Genomic DNA, 13,345 nt, shown 5'->3' on the forward strand with positions numbered 1-13,345 from the left:
ATGTTACTACAACAATGTAAAAGTCAAGGTAGGATTATAAAAGAAGGAAAATTAAATGAAATATTTAAAAAAGATAAAGAAGACATTTTACAAAGGTATAACAACTATGGACTAAAAGAGTGTCCTAAAATACCTTCATGCAGTTCAGCAACTAAGTCATTTCTGGAATGAACAATGTGGATAATTAGGTTAGGATAGTGCTTCTGTTAGGACTCAGGTCAAAGTCACAAGATATGTAGTAACAATTTACACATTTTATGAGGAAAAATCGACTCTGAAACAGGGACTGTTTAAAAATCACATACTGAGATATAGCCAACATATTCAAGATGGGCAGATTTGGATGGAATGAAAACTTCAATGGTAACAAAACTGAAAGTCATAATCCTGGGGATGCCACTTAGTTTTACAAATGTAAAGAGAAGAATCATTATTTCAAGGTACAACACACATTGATAGGCTAAAATGAGAAACTATAAGCAATTCAAATACCAAAATGTTCCATACTGAATCACAAAAAAATGGATTTTCAGATTAATCCAACTTGTAATGTCTCATAGAATTTAGGAAGTTGTTCTGGTTCTGTAGACTCTTCAATTGCTCTTCACACAGAATATTTTCTTCTTAGAAATCATGTCTTCTGAATGGCTCTGTAGTCAGCATGAAAAGGTAGGAAATGGCTTTTCAGAGTGGCTGGGCAAACATGTGTCCGAAGTGATTCATTGTATCACTTTATAATATCTCTAGATTTACACATGGAACTTCAGGATTTCATTTTTTAGTTCATTCTCAAGTCTATGGACTTCAGTTCCTAAGGCATCAATGATATTTTTTCTAAGTTAAAGTGCAAAGGTCTCTAGTTCTAGTGTTTCACATCTTCAATTTCGTATATCACTTAATCAAAAATCTTGTCCTTCCAAATAAAGTCTTGTAACAACTCATCCATCAAAATGTACCTGTGCATTAAATCTAATTTATCTAACCTGATATCTGTGGCTTTGATGTCATGAACTGCCCTTACAGATCGATCTTTCTCCAGGAGTTCAGTAAGCCATTGTACTTGTTCTGGCTGTCAGGATTGCCATAGAGGCCTTCTGTGTTAGTGTGGATAAGGATTGGTGAGACCACAGCTAATAAGGTGCACACACCCAAAGAACATAGGCTGACAGAGTGAATTGCCTGCATATTCATCAAATAAAGATCACTTTAGGGATGCAGTGGGACTGAAGAAAATGAGAAAGTCAAGCAGAAGGACTACTGCAAATAACTGATGAAAGTGCCAGGGAATCTTGCTAATGAAAGTGACAGTGCCCTGAGGCAAAGAAAGTATCCACATCTACTAATTTGATGTTCTCATGGTCAATGTTCTTCATCAAAGGGCTTCTGGGAAAATTAAGAGGCAGGTAAAGGGATTTCCTTGATGACTTTGATTTTCTCCCAGAACTCCTACATCTATCGCAGAAATATCATGGGTTCTGACAAGTCTTTGAAAGCCTCAGCAATGTTAAAGACCAATCATCGTTCCTGTAAGGTGGTGGTGAGTTGGTTAACCTCTGGGTCATAAGCTTGCAGAACTGCAAATTTCATGATCTCAAAGTCAGATTGGATTTCATTATCCTTTTGATCCAATGTGTGTTTCAACTTCTCAAAAAATTTCTTAATTTCATCTTTTTTTATTTTTTTATTTTTATTTTTTTTTATTTTTGACAGGCAGAGTGGACAGTGAGAGAGAGAGACAGAGAGAAAGGTCTTCCTTTGCCGTTGGTTCACCCTCCAATGGCTGCAGCAGCAGGCGCGCTGCGGCCGGCGCACTGCGCTGATCCGATGGCAGGAGCCAGGTGCTTCTCCTGGTCTCCCATGGGGTGCAGGGCCCAAGCACTTGGGCCATCCTCCACTGCACTCCCTGGCCACAGCAGAGAGCTGGCCTGGAAGAGGGGCAACCGGGACAGGATCGGTGCCCCGACCGGGACTAGAACCCGGTGTGCCAGCGCCGCAAGGCGGAGGATTAGCCTAGTGAGCCGCGGCGCCGGCCAATTTCATCTTTTTTTTTAATTTCATCTTAATCTTTAGTCAGTAACAGTGAGTATTTTCTCTTGCTAGCTTCCAAGGTATCCAAGTGAGGAAGAGCATCTCCCCTACACATTGTCTCAAAGCTCTGGAAGAGGAAATCAAAGGCATTCCTTTCCTGAGCATAGGCATCTTCAATAGATCAGAAGACATACTTGGTGTGGTCAGCAGGAATAGCACAGATCCCACAAATCAGCTGCATATCAGTCAGGCAGAAAACAATGAGGGACTTCCCCAAGAGTCCTTTGTACATTGGCATCTTGGGAGAAATCTTGATCTTGTTATACTTTTCCACAATACCCATCAGGGGATAATTAACCTGCAGCCTGCTAACTCCAGTAGCTGACATTTTCTTACGGCAGGAGGGACACTTGAATGATGATTGTCTCCACAATAAATTCTGCACAGTCCCCTCTATGAGACCTGTCAGGTGCTTTTAGCAGAAGTTATGTGAGCAAGGCAAAACTTGAGGATCATCAAACAGATTGCAACAAATTGGGCACATGAGATCTTCAAGCAGCTGCATCACATTCAGGGAGTCTTCTGTAAGTCAGAGGGCACCAAAGACAATGGTGTTTCTACGGAAGAAATGCTAGCTTCTGGTTAAGTAACAAGTACGAGCAGTTAGTCAGCAGCTCCATCCAGCTCTACCAGAAGGAGTGCCTCTGGCATTATGAGGGATATGCCACACCCCCTCCAGCCATGGGGGCCAGTATTGGCTGCAAGATGGCCACACATTACTTCTTTATCATTTTTCAAAAGGGAACATTCCTCAGTCATTAGATGAGTCAGTGTTGTGAGAAAATAACATGTTTCAAATTGATTGGCTAAATGAAGAGGTTTTCTCTGTTTCCTCCAGTATGACATATCCTACAGATACTAAACACTAGACTCTTCTAGACAAAACAAAATGTAATTAAAATGTCAGTAGTTACAAGATCTATTTTTTTGATTTACATCCTTATTTCACTGTTTGTCAAACATTTTTCTTCAAGCTCATTTTCTCCAAACCCTTATATAAAATAAAACCCTATGTCCAATTCTCATTGATCATGCAGATAATATCAACTGATTCAAACAAAGAGAGCTCTCAGAACCATAATAGCTTAACCTCACCACACCTGTACTGCATGCAGTTCCTGAGGAACTATCAAAGTCTTCAAACATCATTGCTTGGAAACTAGTGGTTTAGATGAAATGTTTTAATCTATGTTTACTTTGCATAGTGTGATTGGTCTCCCATTACTGATATGCCCATGTAGGAGCATGGGCATATCAGTAATGGGAAGTTCAAGTTCTTGAATGATTTTCTTTGATAAAGAACATTAGAAAGTAGAAAATGTTAATGAAAAATTTTTTTCTAATCTGATCTGTCTTTCCAGTGGCTCAAATATTTTCAGCAGTGGAACAGTATTTTAAAATAAAAAGCTTAATGGAAAATCATTTTACATGTAAAATCATGATTTAAAATGTTAATATTCATGGCCGGCGCCATGGCTCAATAGGCTAATCCTCTGCCTTGCAACACTGGCACACCGGGTTCTAGTCCCGGTCGGGGCACCGGATTCATTCCCGGTTGCCCCTATTCCAGGCCAGCTCTCTGCTGTGGCCCGGGAGTGCAGTGGAGGATGGCCCAAGTGCTTGGGCCATGCACCCCATGGAAGACCATGAGAAGCACCTGGCTCCTGGCTTTGGATCAGTGCAGTGTGCCAGCCGCAGCGCGCCTGCTGCTGCAGCCATTGGAGGGTGAACCAACAGCAAAAGGAAGACCTTTCTCTCTGTCTCTCTCTCTCACTGTTCACTCTGCCTGTCAAAAAAAATGTTAATATTCATGAGTGACCCAACCACTAATTAAGTGCAATGTAAGACATTTGCAGGTTTAAAATTACCAAACATTATATTTGCATCAGATGTTATGGTACGTACTAAAGTTAAATAGTGGTGAACAAAATTAACATAACCCCACCCATATCAATCTGATAATCCAAAAGAGAAAAACTAAAATAACCAAAGAAAAACCTATAAATCTTATGAAAAGTCAATATGTTAGACTCAACATTAAATTTATTTCTAAATTTTAATGATCTAACATTAAAAATCCAAGTATAAATAAATAAGTAAAAATTATTTCTTAAAAAGTCAGTTCCTGGTATTCTCTAAGACCATTTTTCATTTAAACAAAGATGACAAAAGAAGTGTTATTCTTGAATTTATATTAAATCCACTTACCTTAACAACAGACATTAATATGACAGTCAATGTGTTAAAAACATTTCAATGTATATTTTCATTAGTTTCAAAAATAATTTCATAGAAAATGAATGTCAGCAAATATTTTGAACATTTTTGATAAAATGAAAATAAATGTCCCTAAACAATTTTTAAAGATTATTTATTTATTTATTTATTTATGACAGGTAGAGTTACAGACAGGGAGAGAGAGAGAGAGAGAGAGAGAGAGAGATCTTCCTTCCGATGGTTCACTCACCAAATGGCCTCTATGGCTAGAGCTACGCCAATCCAAAGCCAGGAGCTAGGTCCTTCCTCCTCTCTCATGTGGGTGCAGGGGCCCATGCACTTGGGCCATCCTCCGCTGCCTTCCTGGGCCACAGCAGAGAGCTGGACTGGAAGAGGAGCAACCAGGACTAGAACTTGGCGCCCATATGGGGTGCCAGCGCTGTAGGCAGAGGATTAACCTAGTGCGCCACCACACCACCCCACCCCTAAACAATTTAAAATATTGTCAATATAGTGTAAGTTTTTCTCTTAAAGAGGTACAGGGAAGACATTTTATTCCATCATGAAGTGACAGGTAATCTCTTAGTGTTAAACTCTTACAGTAAAAATGATGCTTGTGTTCACATATACGCACTTTTGTACATACAAATGTCATGCATTTCTCCAAAAAATGTGCTTACTATACATAAGTAAATAAAAATAAATGTTATAAATATTCATTACTTATACATCTATTTTTAAGTTTTTGTTTAATTGGTGACTCTCAATATTCTTTTATTTTAAAGATTTATTTCTTTATTTGAAAGAGTTACTCAGAGAAAGCGAGGCAGAGAGAGAGAGAGAGAGGTCTTCCATCCACTGGTTCACTCCCAATTGGCCACAATGGCCAGAACTGTGCTGATCTGAAACCAGGAGCCAGAAGCTTCTTTCAGGTTTCCCACATGGGCACAGGGGCCCAAAGTCTTGGGCCATCTTCTACTGCTTTCCCAGGCCATAGCAGAGAGCTGGATTGGAAATGGAGCAGCCAGGACTCAAACCAGTGCCCGTATGGGATGCCAGCACTGCAAACAGCAGCTTTACCCACTACATCACAGCACTGGCCCCACATATACATCATTTCTATAAAGCTTTTTTTTTTAATCCCAGAAAACAAATATTTTGTCTTTTGTATTAACATGTGGTACTTGTAAAACTTATGGAGTATAATCCAATATTTCAAAACATGTATAAGTAGATCAATCAAGTAATTAGTGTTTCCATTTCCCTAGTTTTTTTCTAAGCTCATCAGCTCCTTCCCTCTAATAGTTCATATAGTATATAATGCATTATTGTGAACTATAGTTACTTTGCTGTACTGGGAAAGCTAAGAACTGATTATTCCTATGTAACTAGATTTTCATAACTATTACCAGATGTCATCTGCCCCTCTTCCCTCATCTTTATTTTAATTAAAATTATTTTAGAATTAAAATATTTTAATTTAAAAATTGGTTATCTTCTGTAATGACTCCAATTCTAACTTTCTTATAAGCATACTAGTATTTTAAAGCTGAATATCACATGGTTATTTTGTATATGAAAAACATAAAAATCCCATTGGTACTCCAAGATGTGCAATAAGTATTGTCATTCTGACTGTATTTTAAAATATAAAGGCATGTAAACATGTAATTCCTTTATTTTCTACTGTGAGGCACACAAGTATGCCTCTATTTTTACTCATCTTATCCTAGAAGAAATAGATAAATTCTTGGACACTTACAACATACTTAAATTGAGCCACAAAGACATAGAAAACCTAAACAGACACATAACAAAGACAGAATTTGAAGTAGTAATAAAGGCCCTCCCAACAAAGAAAAGCCCTGGATGGATAGATCCACTGCTGAATTCTACCAAATACTTAAAGAACTAACCAATTCTTCTGAAATTATTTAATAAATTGAAAGGGAGAGAATCCTCCCAAATTCTTTCTATGAAACCAGCATCACCTTAATTGCTAAAGCTGAAAAACATGTAACAGAAAAAGAGAATTACAGACCAATTTCCCTGATGAACATAGACACAAAAAGTTTCAACAAAATTCTGGCCAATTGAATCCAGCAACACGACAAAAAGATCATTCACCTGGACCAAATGTGATTCATTCCTGGTATGCAGGGGTGGTTCAACATTTGCAAATCAATGTGATACATAACATCAACAAATTAAAGAACAAAAACCATATGCTTATTTCAATAGATGCAGAGAAAGCATTTGACAAAATACAACACCCTTTCATGATGAAAAATCTAAGCAAATTGGGTTTAGAGGAACATTCTTCAACATAATCAAGGCAATTCATAACAAACCCATGACCAACTCATACTGAATGGGGAAAAGTTGGAAGCACTCCCACTAAGATCCGGTGCCAGTCAGGGATGCCCACTCTCACCATTGCTATTCAATATAGTACTGGAAGTTCTAGCCAGAGTCATAAGGCAAGAAAAGAAAACAAAGGGATACAACTCAGGAAAGAGGAAGTCAAACTATCCCTATTTGCAGATGACATGATTCTATATATAGAGGACCCAACAGAATCCACTAAGAGGCTACTGGAACTCATAGAAGAGTTTGATAAAGTAGCAGGATATAAAATCAATGCACAAAAACCAACAGCCTGTGTATACTCAGCCATGGCTGAGAAAGAACTTCTAAGATCAATCTGATTCACAATAGCTACAAAAAAGTGAAAAACTTGGAATAAACTTAACAAAGGATGTCAAAGATCTCTACAATGAGAATTACAAAACATTAAATAAAGAAATAAAAGAAGACACAAAATAATGGACAAATTTTCCATGTTCATGGATTGGAAGAATCAATACATCAAAATGTCCATTCTTCAGAGAGTAATTTACAAATTCAATGTGATACCAATCAAAATACCAATGTCACTCTCCTCAGATCTAGAAAAAATGATGCTTAAATTCATATGGATCCTGCCAGCGCCGTGGCTCAACAGGCTAATCCTCCACCTAGCAGCATCGGCACACCGGGTTCTAGTCCCGGTTGGGGTGCCGGATTCTGTCCTGGTTGCCCCTCTTCTAGGCCAGCTCTCTGCTATGGCCCGGGAGTGCAGTGGAGGATGGCCCAAATGCTTGGGCCCTGCACCCCATGGGAGACCAGGAGAAGCACCTGGCTCCTGCCTTCGGATCAGCGTGGTGCGCCGGCCGCAGCATGCCAGCCACGGTGGCCATTGGAGGGTGAACCAACGGCAAAGGAAGACCTTTCTCTCTCTCTCTCTCACTGTCCACTCTGCCTGTCAAAAAAAAAATTCATATGGATCCACAGGAGGCTTTGAATAGCTAAAACAATCTTATACAATAAAATAAAGTTGGAGGCATCACAATACCATACCTTAAGACATAGGGGCAGAGCCAAAATGGCGCATAGTGAGGACGTGCACCGATAGTCTGGGAAAATATAGTTTCATAAAAGTGGAATTACTGTAGCCTCAGGAAAAGACTCAAGAAAAAAACTGCAGAGGAAACGCTTCCGGAACTAGTGGATGTGACACAGAGGACCTGCAGGAAGCCCACCGCGTGGAAGCCCAGCCGCGGCAGCTGAGCCACAGAATCTCACTGGCACAGGAACAGGAGGTAAGACAAAAACCTCAGAAATCCGAGACATTGGTGGGGAAAGGCAGAGGCCTGAGGCCCCACTGGGCAAAGATCACGAGTAAATCAGAGGAACCAGCATGGACACTAGCCACTCTCTCCACTCACCTAACAAAGCCGAGCAAAACAAAGAGCAGGCGCCATTTTACATATGTAAAGCAGCAACGAGTACACAAACTCAGTAACTTTGGGACTATGGCGAAACTTGAGAACACATTGAGGGCTGCATAAACTCTTTGTGTGGTCCCAGGGGTAGATCAAACAAATACTCACAGAGGCAAGATTTCAACTACCCTCAATTCCACTCAGCTGTGTGGAATTACTTCCCAACTAAGTAAAAAAAAAAAAAAGAGGGAGAGAACAATCTGGATGAGTCACTTTTTGCACAGCCTTAAACCTGAAGAATCAAGCAGAGCTCTCTGGCCACACCCATCACATCCTCTAAGGATCCATCAAAGCATACAGCCCACTTAGAGGCATAGTATAATGAGAAAAAAACACCACAGCAAAAAAAAAAAAATCTCCAACATGCCAAACAACAAACATAGAAACCGAGGTAACAAGAGCAAGGAAGACACTATGATGCTCCCAAATGAACAAGACACCCCAATCCAAGATTATGAAGATGAAGAGATAGAGGAAATGGAAGAAGCAGATCTCAAAAAATTGGTAAGAACATTAAGAAGTTCTCAAAAACAAATTCTTGAACTACAGAAATCCTTAATGGACAAGATAGAAAATCTCTCTCGTGAAAATGAAATATTAAGGAGGAATCAAAATGAAATGAAACAACTAGTGGAACAAGAAACTCTGATAGTGACGAGAAATCATAATGAAATGAAGAATTCAATAGATCAAATGACAAACACATTAGAGAGCCTTAAAAACAGAATGGATGAAGCAGAAGAGAGAATATCAGACTTAGAAGACAGAGAACAGGAAAGGAAACAGGCAAACCAAAGAAAAGAAGAAGAAATTAGAAATCTAAAAAATATTGTCGGGAATCTACAGGATACTATTAAAAAACCCAACATTCGGGTTCCAGGAGTTCCTGAAGGCATGGAGAGGGAGAAAGGATTAGAAGGTCTTTTTAGTGAGATACCAGCAGAAAATTTCCCAGGTTTGGAGAAGGACAGAGACATCCTAGTACAGGAAGCTCATAGAACCCCTAATAAACATGACCAAAAGAGATCCTCACCACGACACGCCGTAATGAAACTCACCACAGTGAAACATAAAGAAAAGATCCTAAAATGTGCAACAGAGAAACGCCAGATTACACTCAGAGGATCTCCAATTAGACTCACAGCTGACTTCTCATCAGAAACCCTACAAGCTAGGAGAGAATGGCAAGATATAGCCCAGGTACTAAGAGAGAAAAACTGCCAGCCCAGAACATTATATCCTGCAAAGCTCTCATTTGCGAATGAAGGTGAAAGAAAGACCTTTCACAGCAAACAGAAATTGAGAGAATTTGTCACCACACCTCCATCCCTGCAAAAGATGCTTAAAGATGTGTTACATACAGAAACACAGAAACACGGTCACCAATATGAAAGAAGGCAAAGAAAGGAAACCTCACACCAAAATATCACAGGAATCTCAAACAATATATTAGAAAATATATTTGGCAAATGACAGGGCAAAGTTACTCCTTCTCAATAGTCACATTGAATGTTAATGGCTTGAACTGCCCAGTTAAAAGACACCGATTGGCTGAGTGGGTTAAGGAACAAAACCCATCTTTTTGCTGCTTACAAGAAACTCATCCTTCCAACAATGATGCATACAGACTGAAAGTGAAACGCTGGAAAAAGATATACCATGCCAACAGAAATGAAAAAAGAGCGGGTGTAGCCATCTTAATATCGGACAACATAAACTTTACCACAAAAGCAGTCAGGAGAGACAAAGAGGGGCACTATATAGTGATTAAGGGATCCATTCAACAGGAAGATATAACGATTATCAATGTATATGCACCTAATTACAGGGCACCAGCTTACTTAAAAATCTTGTTAAGGGACTTAAAGGCAGACTTAAACACCAATACAATAGTACTGGGGTGTAGTGGAATGAGAAGGCCATGCCAAGGTGGCCACTGGCAAGCGAGCGTCAGTTAGTCAGGAATGGTTTTGAAACTGCCTAGCAACAGGCTGTGATTGGATGGATTTGAAACTGCCTGGCGACGGGCTGTGATTGGATGGCTGTGGAAACTGTCTGGCAACAGGCTGTGATTGGTTGGGGTATGGACCGCCCCTTGACCAGATTGGCTGGTCTTGGCTATATAAGCTGTTGTACCAACTGTAATAAACGAGTCTGCAGGCTGCTTGCCTCGAGCCTGCTCTCACCGGACTCCCGGGGTCTGTGTGTTGACTCCGCGCCTCTTGCCCCCACCATGCTGCTCTTCTCAGAAACGAACCCACTGCAACATTGTGGAGAAATCAACAACAACATCTGGCGCGCCAACGTGACTGAGAAAGAAACAGCGTGTCGGACTCGGCGAGGTCCCCCCTGGATTTCGGCAAGTAGGCCCCTCGGTGTTTTGTGTGCTGTTCGGTTCTGTGAGGGTGAGCACAGAACCCCCTCCTACGCCCCTTTCCTTGTCCTTGTCCTCGGTCTAAGTGACCCCAGGTTAGCACACACCGCCCTGAAGCGTACGTCGCTTCTCGGCTCCTCCTTTTACTTTCGGTTCGCCCGGCGAATTCACATAAGGGACTGATCATCCCAGAATTCGGAACCAAGTCATCTTCCCTCACTCGAGAGAGGTGACGCTCCGGAGACACTGTGTGGGCATACGGCCTTGACCTAACGAATCAAGGAAGTTCCCCACTAAGCACAGGACATACGTACGATCTGATACACCACTATCTGTTTGTCTAGCATAGGGAAACCTCCCACAAAATGCCATCCACAGTTGAGGTGCTAGGAATTTGCTTTGTTACGGTAGCAGTGCTATACGTGTCTTTCCTCTGGCTAGAGTTGGCGTACCGTGCCGCTCTTAAGCGCTCAGACATGGGAAAGATACCCCCCTCTCAGAATCCTGTGCAGATTATCAAAGATACTGAATCTGTGAGTGATAGGAGCCTGACACTCCAGGTCCCTGTCTCACAGACAATGTTTGAAGACTTAGGGAGAGAGAGCTCCGACAGTGAAAAAAACAACGTAGCAAACAAGGTAGCAATGCCTAGTCAGCCACCCCCCACATACCCGTGGGATGAACTAAGAGGACCTCTACACAATAACTCATGCGAGGTCATCCCATCCGCACCCAGTGAGGATCCCCACATTACTGGCAGTCCTCGGGCACCCCAAGCTCTTAGGGCAGCAGCTGGACCCCGTCCCACCTGCACATTTGCTGTTAATACAGGAGCGGATGCAGAATTCAGGCCCTGGATTCCAACACCCATAAATGACCTTACTATGCTAAAAAAGGCTTCTCAAGAGTCAGGTCCTGACTCTCCCTACTTTGAACAGGTGCTCAAACAATGGGCAGCAAACCTCCAAACTCATTTTGACTGGGTTGCACTGCTCAAGGCATGTTTGTCAAGACCACAGTTTTTACAGTGGAAAGCCTCCTATGAGGAAGAGGCTGAAACTGTGGTGAGGAATAATGCTGCCTATGGAATAGCAGTAACCTTTGATATGCTTATAAGCCGTGGCACCTACATATATCCTCAAGAACAGGCCCGCATTGGAGTAGTTGCCTATTTTGATCAGGTCAGAGATTTGGCACTTAAAGCCTTAAAAAATATAAATCCTCCTGATTATAGTCAGCTCTTTAGAAACCTAGTTCAAGGCCCAAGCGAATGGTTCCCCGATTTCCTTGCCAGAGTCTTGGAGGCAGTAGAGAAAAGATTACTGCCTGGCCCTGATCAAGACAATTTGGTCAAACAATTAGCTTGGGAAAGTGCTACCAAAGAGGCAAAAGCAGCAATTGCCCCAGTCCGTAATGAAGACATTTCTAAATGGATAATAGCCACAAAAGAGGTAAACCCTGCTGATACTCCCATACAAGCCCTGACTGCGGCCATTAACAAACTGAGCACAAAGAAGTCTAATAACCCTCCAGTTTGTTGGGGATGCCAGGAAATAGGACACCTACGGCGAAACTGCCCAAACGCTGCAAAATGGGGCAAACCCAAAACACTGTGTCCCAGATGTAAAAAAGGCTTTCATTGGGCAAAAGATTGCAAGACCAAACCTTTAAACTCCCAGTGGGGCGGCCCTCAGCCCAGCAAGTAAGAGGGAGTCCCACTACCATTAACTGGTCGATGCCCATCTTCAATCTGAGACCAAAATTGACCCTATAGTTAGATGACATTGCCTTTGTAGGTTTAATTGATACGGGAGCAGATGTTACTGTTTTAAAAGCTAGGGATGCAAGAAAAATACAACATTGGAAGACAGCACCCGGACCTGACCTCCAAGGTGTTGGAGGATTAAAATTGGCTGATCAAGTCATCACGCCCGTAACTTGGCGAGATGACAATGGAGATACAGGAACCATCTTTCCACTAATTGCTGAGGTTTCCATGACCTTATGGGGGAGAGATGTGCTCTCACAAATGCAAGCGGTCCTTACTACGGATCACAAATCTCCACAAGCCAGCAGCTTTAATGGAGAACCTACAAGTAAGATTCACCCCCAATTCTAGGGGCCACTGCTCACCTCATACAAAAGCCAAGCCCAATCCCCATTGAATGGGAAAAAACAGGAAACATCTGGGTAGAGCAGTGGCCAATATTACAACCCAAACTTAGCATCCTTAAAGAATTGGTACAGGAACAATTGGAAAAGGGACACATAGAACCCTCCACTAGCCCTCATAACACGCCCATTTTTGTGATACCAAAGAAACAGGGAAAATATAGGCTTCTACAGGATTTGAGAGCTATTAACAAAAATATAAAAAAGATGGGAACATTCCAGGCCGGCATTCCCCATCCAGGGGCCATTCCTAACGGATACCACATAGTTACCATTGATATCAAAGATTGCTTCTTTTCCATCCCCATTGCAGAGCAGGATAAGGCTTACTTTGCCTTTACAGTATGGGAGCCCAATTTCCAGCTCCCTGCAAAAAGATTCCAGTGGACAGTACTCCCACAAGGCATGAAAAATAGCCCTGCCATTTGTCAAAGATACGTTTCTCATGCGACCAGTACACTTAAAGATCAGTGCTTGGTCATACATTATATGGATGATATCTTACTTGCTCACAAGAATGCAGCAATTCTGAATGCCTGTCTAAGTGAGACAGTAAGAAATTTACAATTCCTGGGTTTGTCTATTGCCACAGAAAAAGTACAACATTTTCCTCCCTTTCAATTCTTGGGTTATCAAATCTCCTCCCATATATCTCCACTGGGCCCAAACC

At 41.4% G+C, this 13,345-nt stretch overlaps 1 pseudogene; it reads right to left on the minus strand.

Annotated features, from left to right (window-relative positions):
- Window positions 1-1,515: 1,515 nt before the first annotated feature.
- Window positions 1,516-2,593, minus strand: LOC133755101 (E3 ubiquitin-protein ligase TRIM13-like; annotated as a pseudogene).
- Between the last annotated feature and the right edge of the window lie 10,752 nt (window positions 2,594-13,345).

Source organism: Lepus europaeus, unplaced genomic scaffold (assembly GCF_033115175.1).
Source record: "Lepus europaeus isolate LE1 unplaced genomic scaffold, mLepTim1.pri SCAFFOLD_3_1, whole genome shotgun sequence".
Classification (NCBI taxonomy): Eukaryota; Metazoa; Chordata; class Mammalia; order Lagomorpha; family Leporidae; genus Lepus; species Lepus europaeus.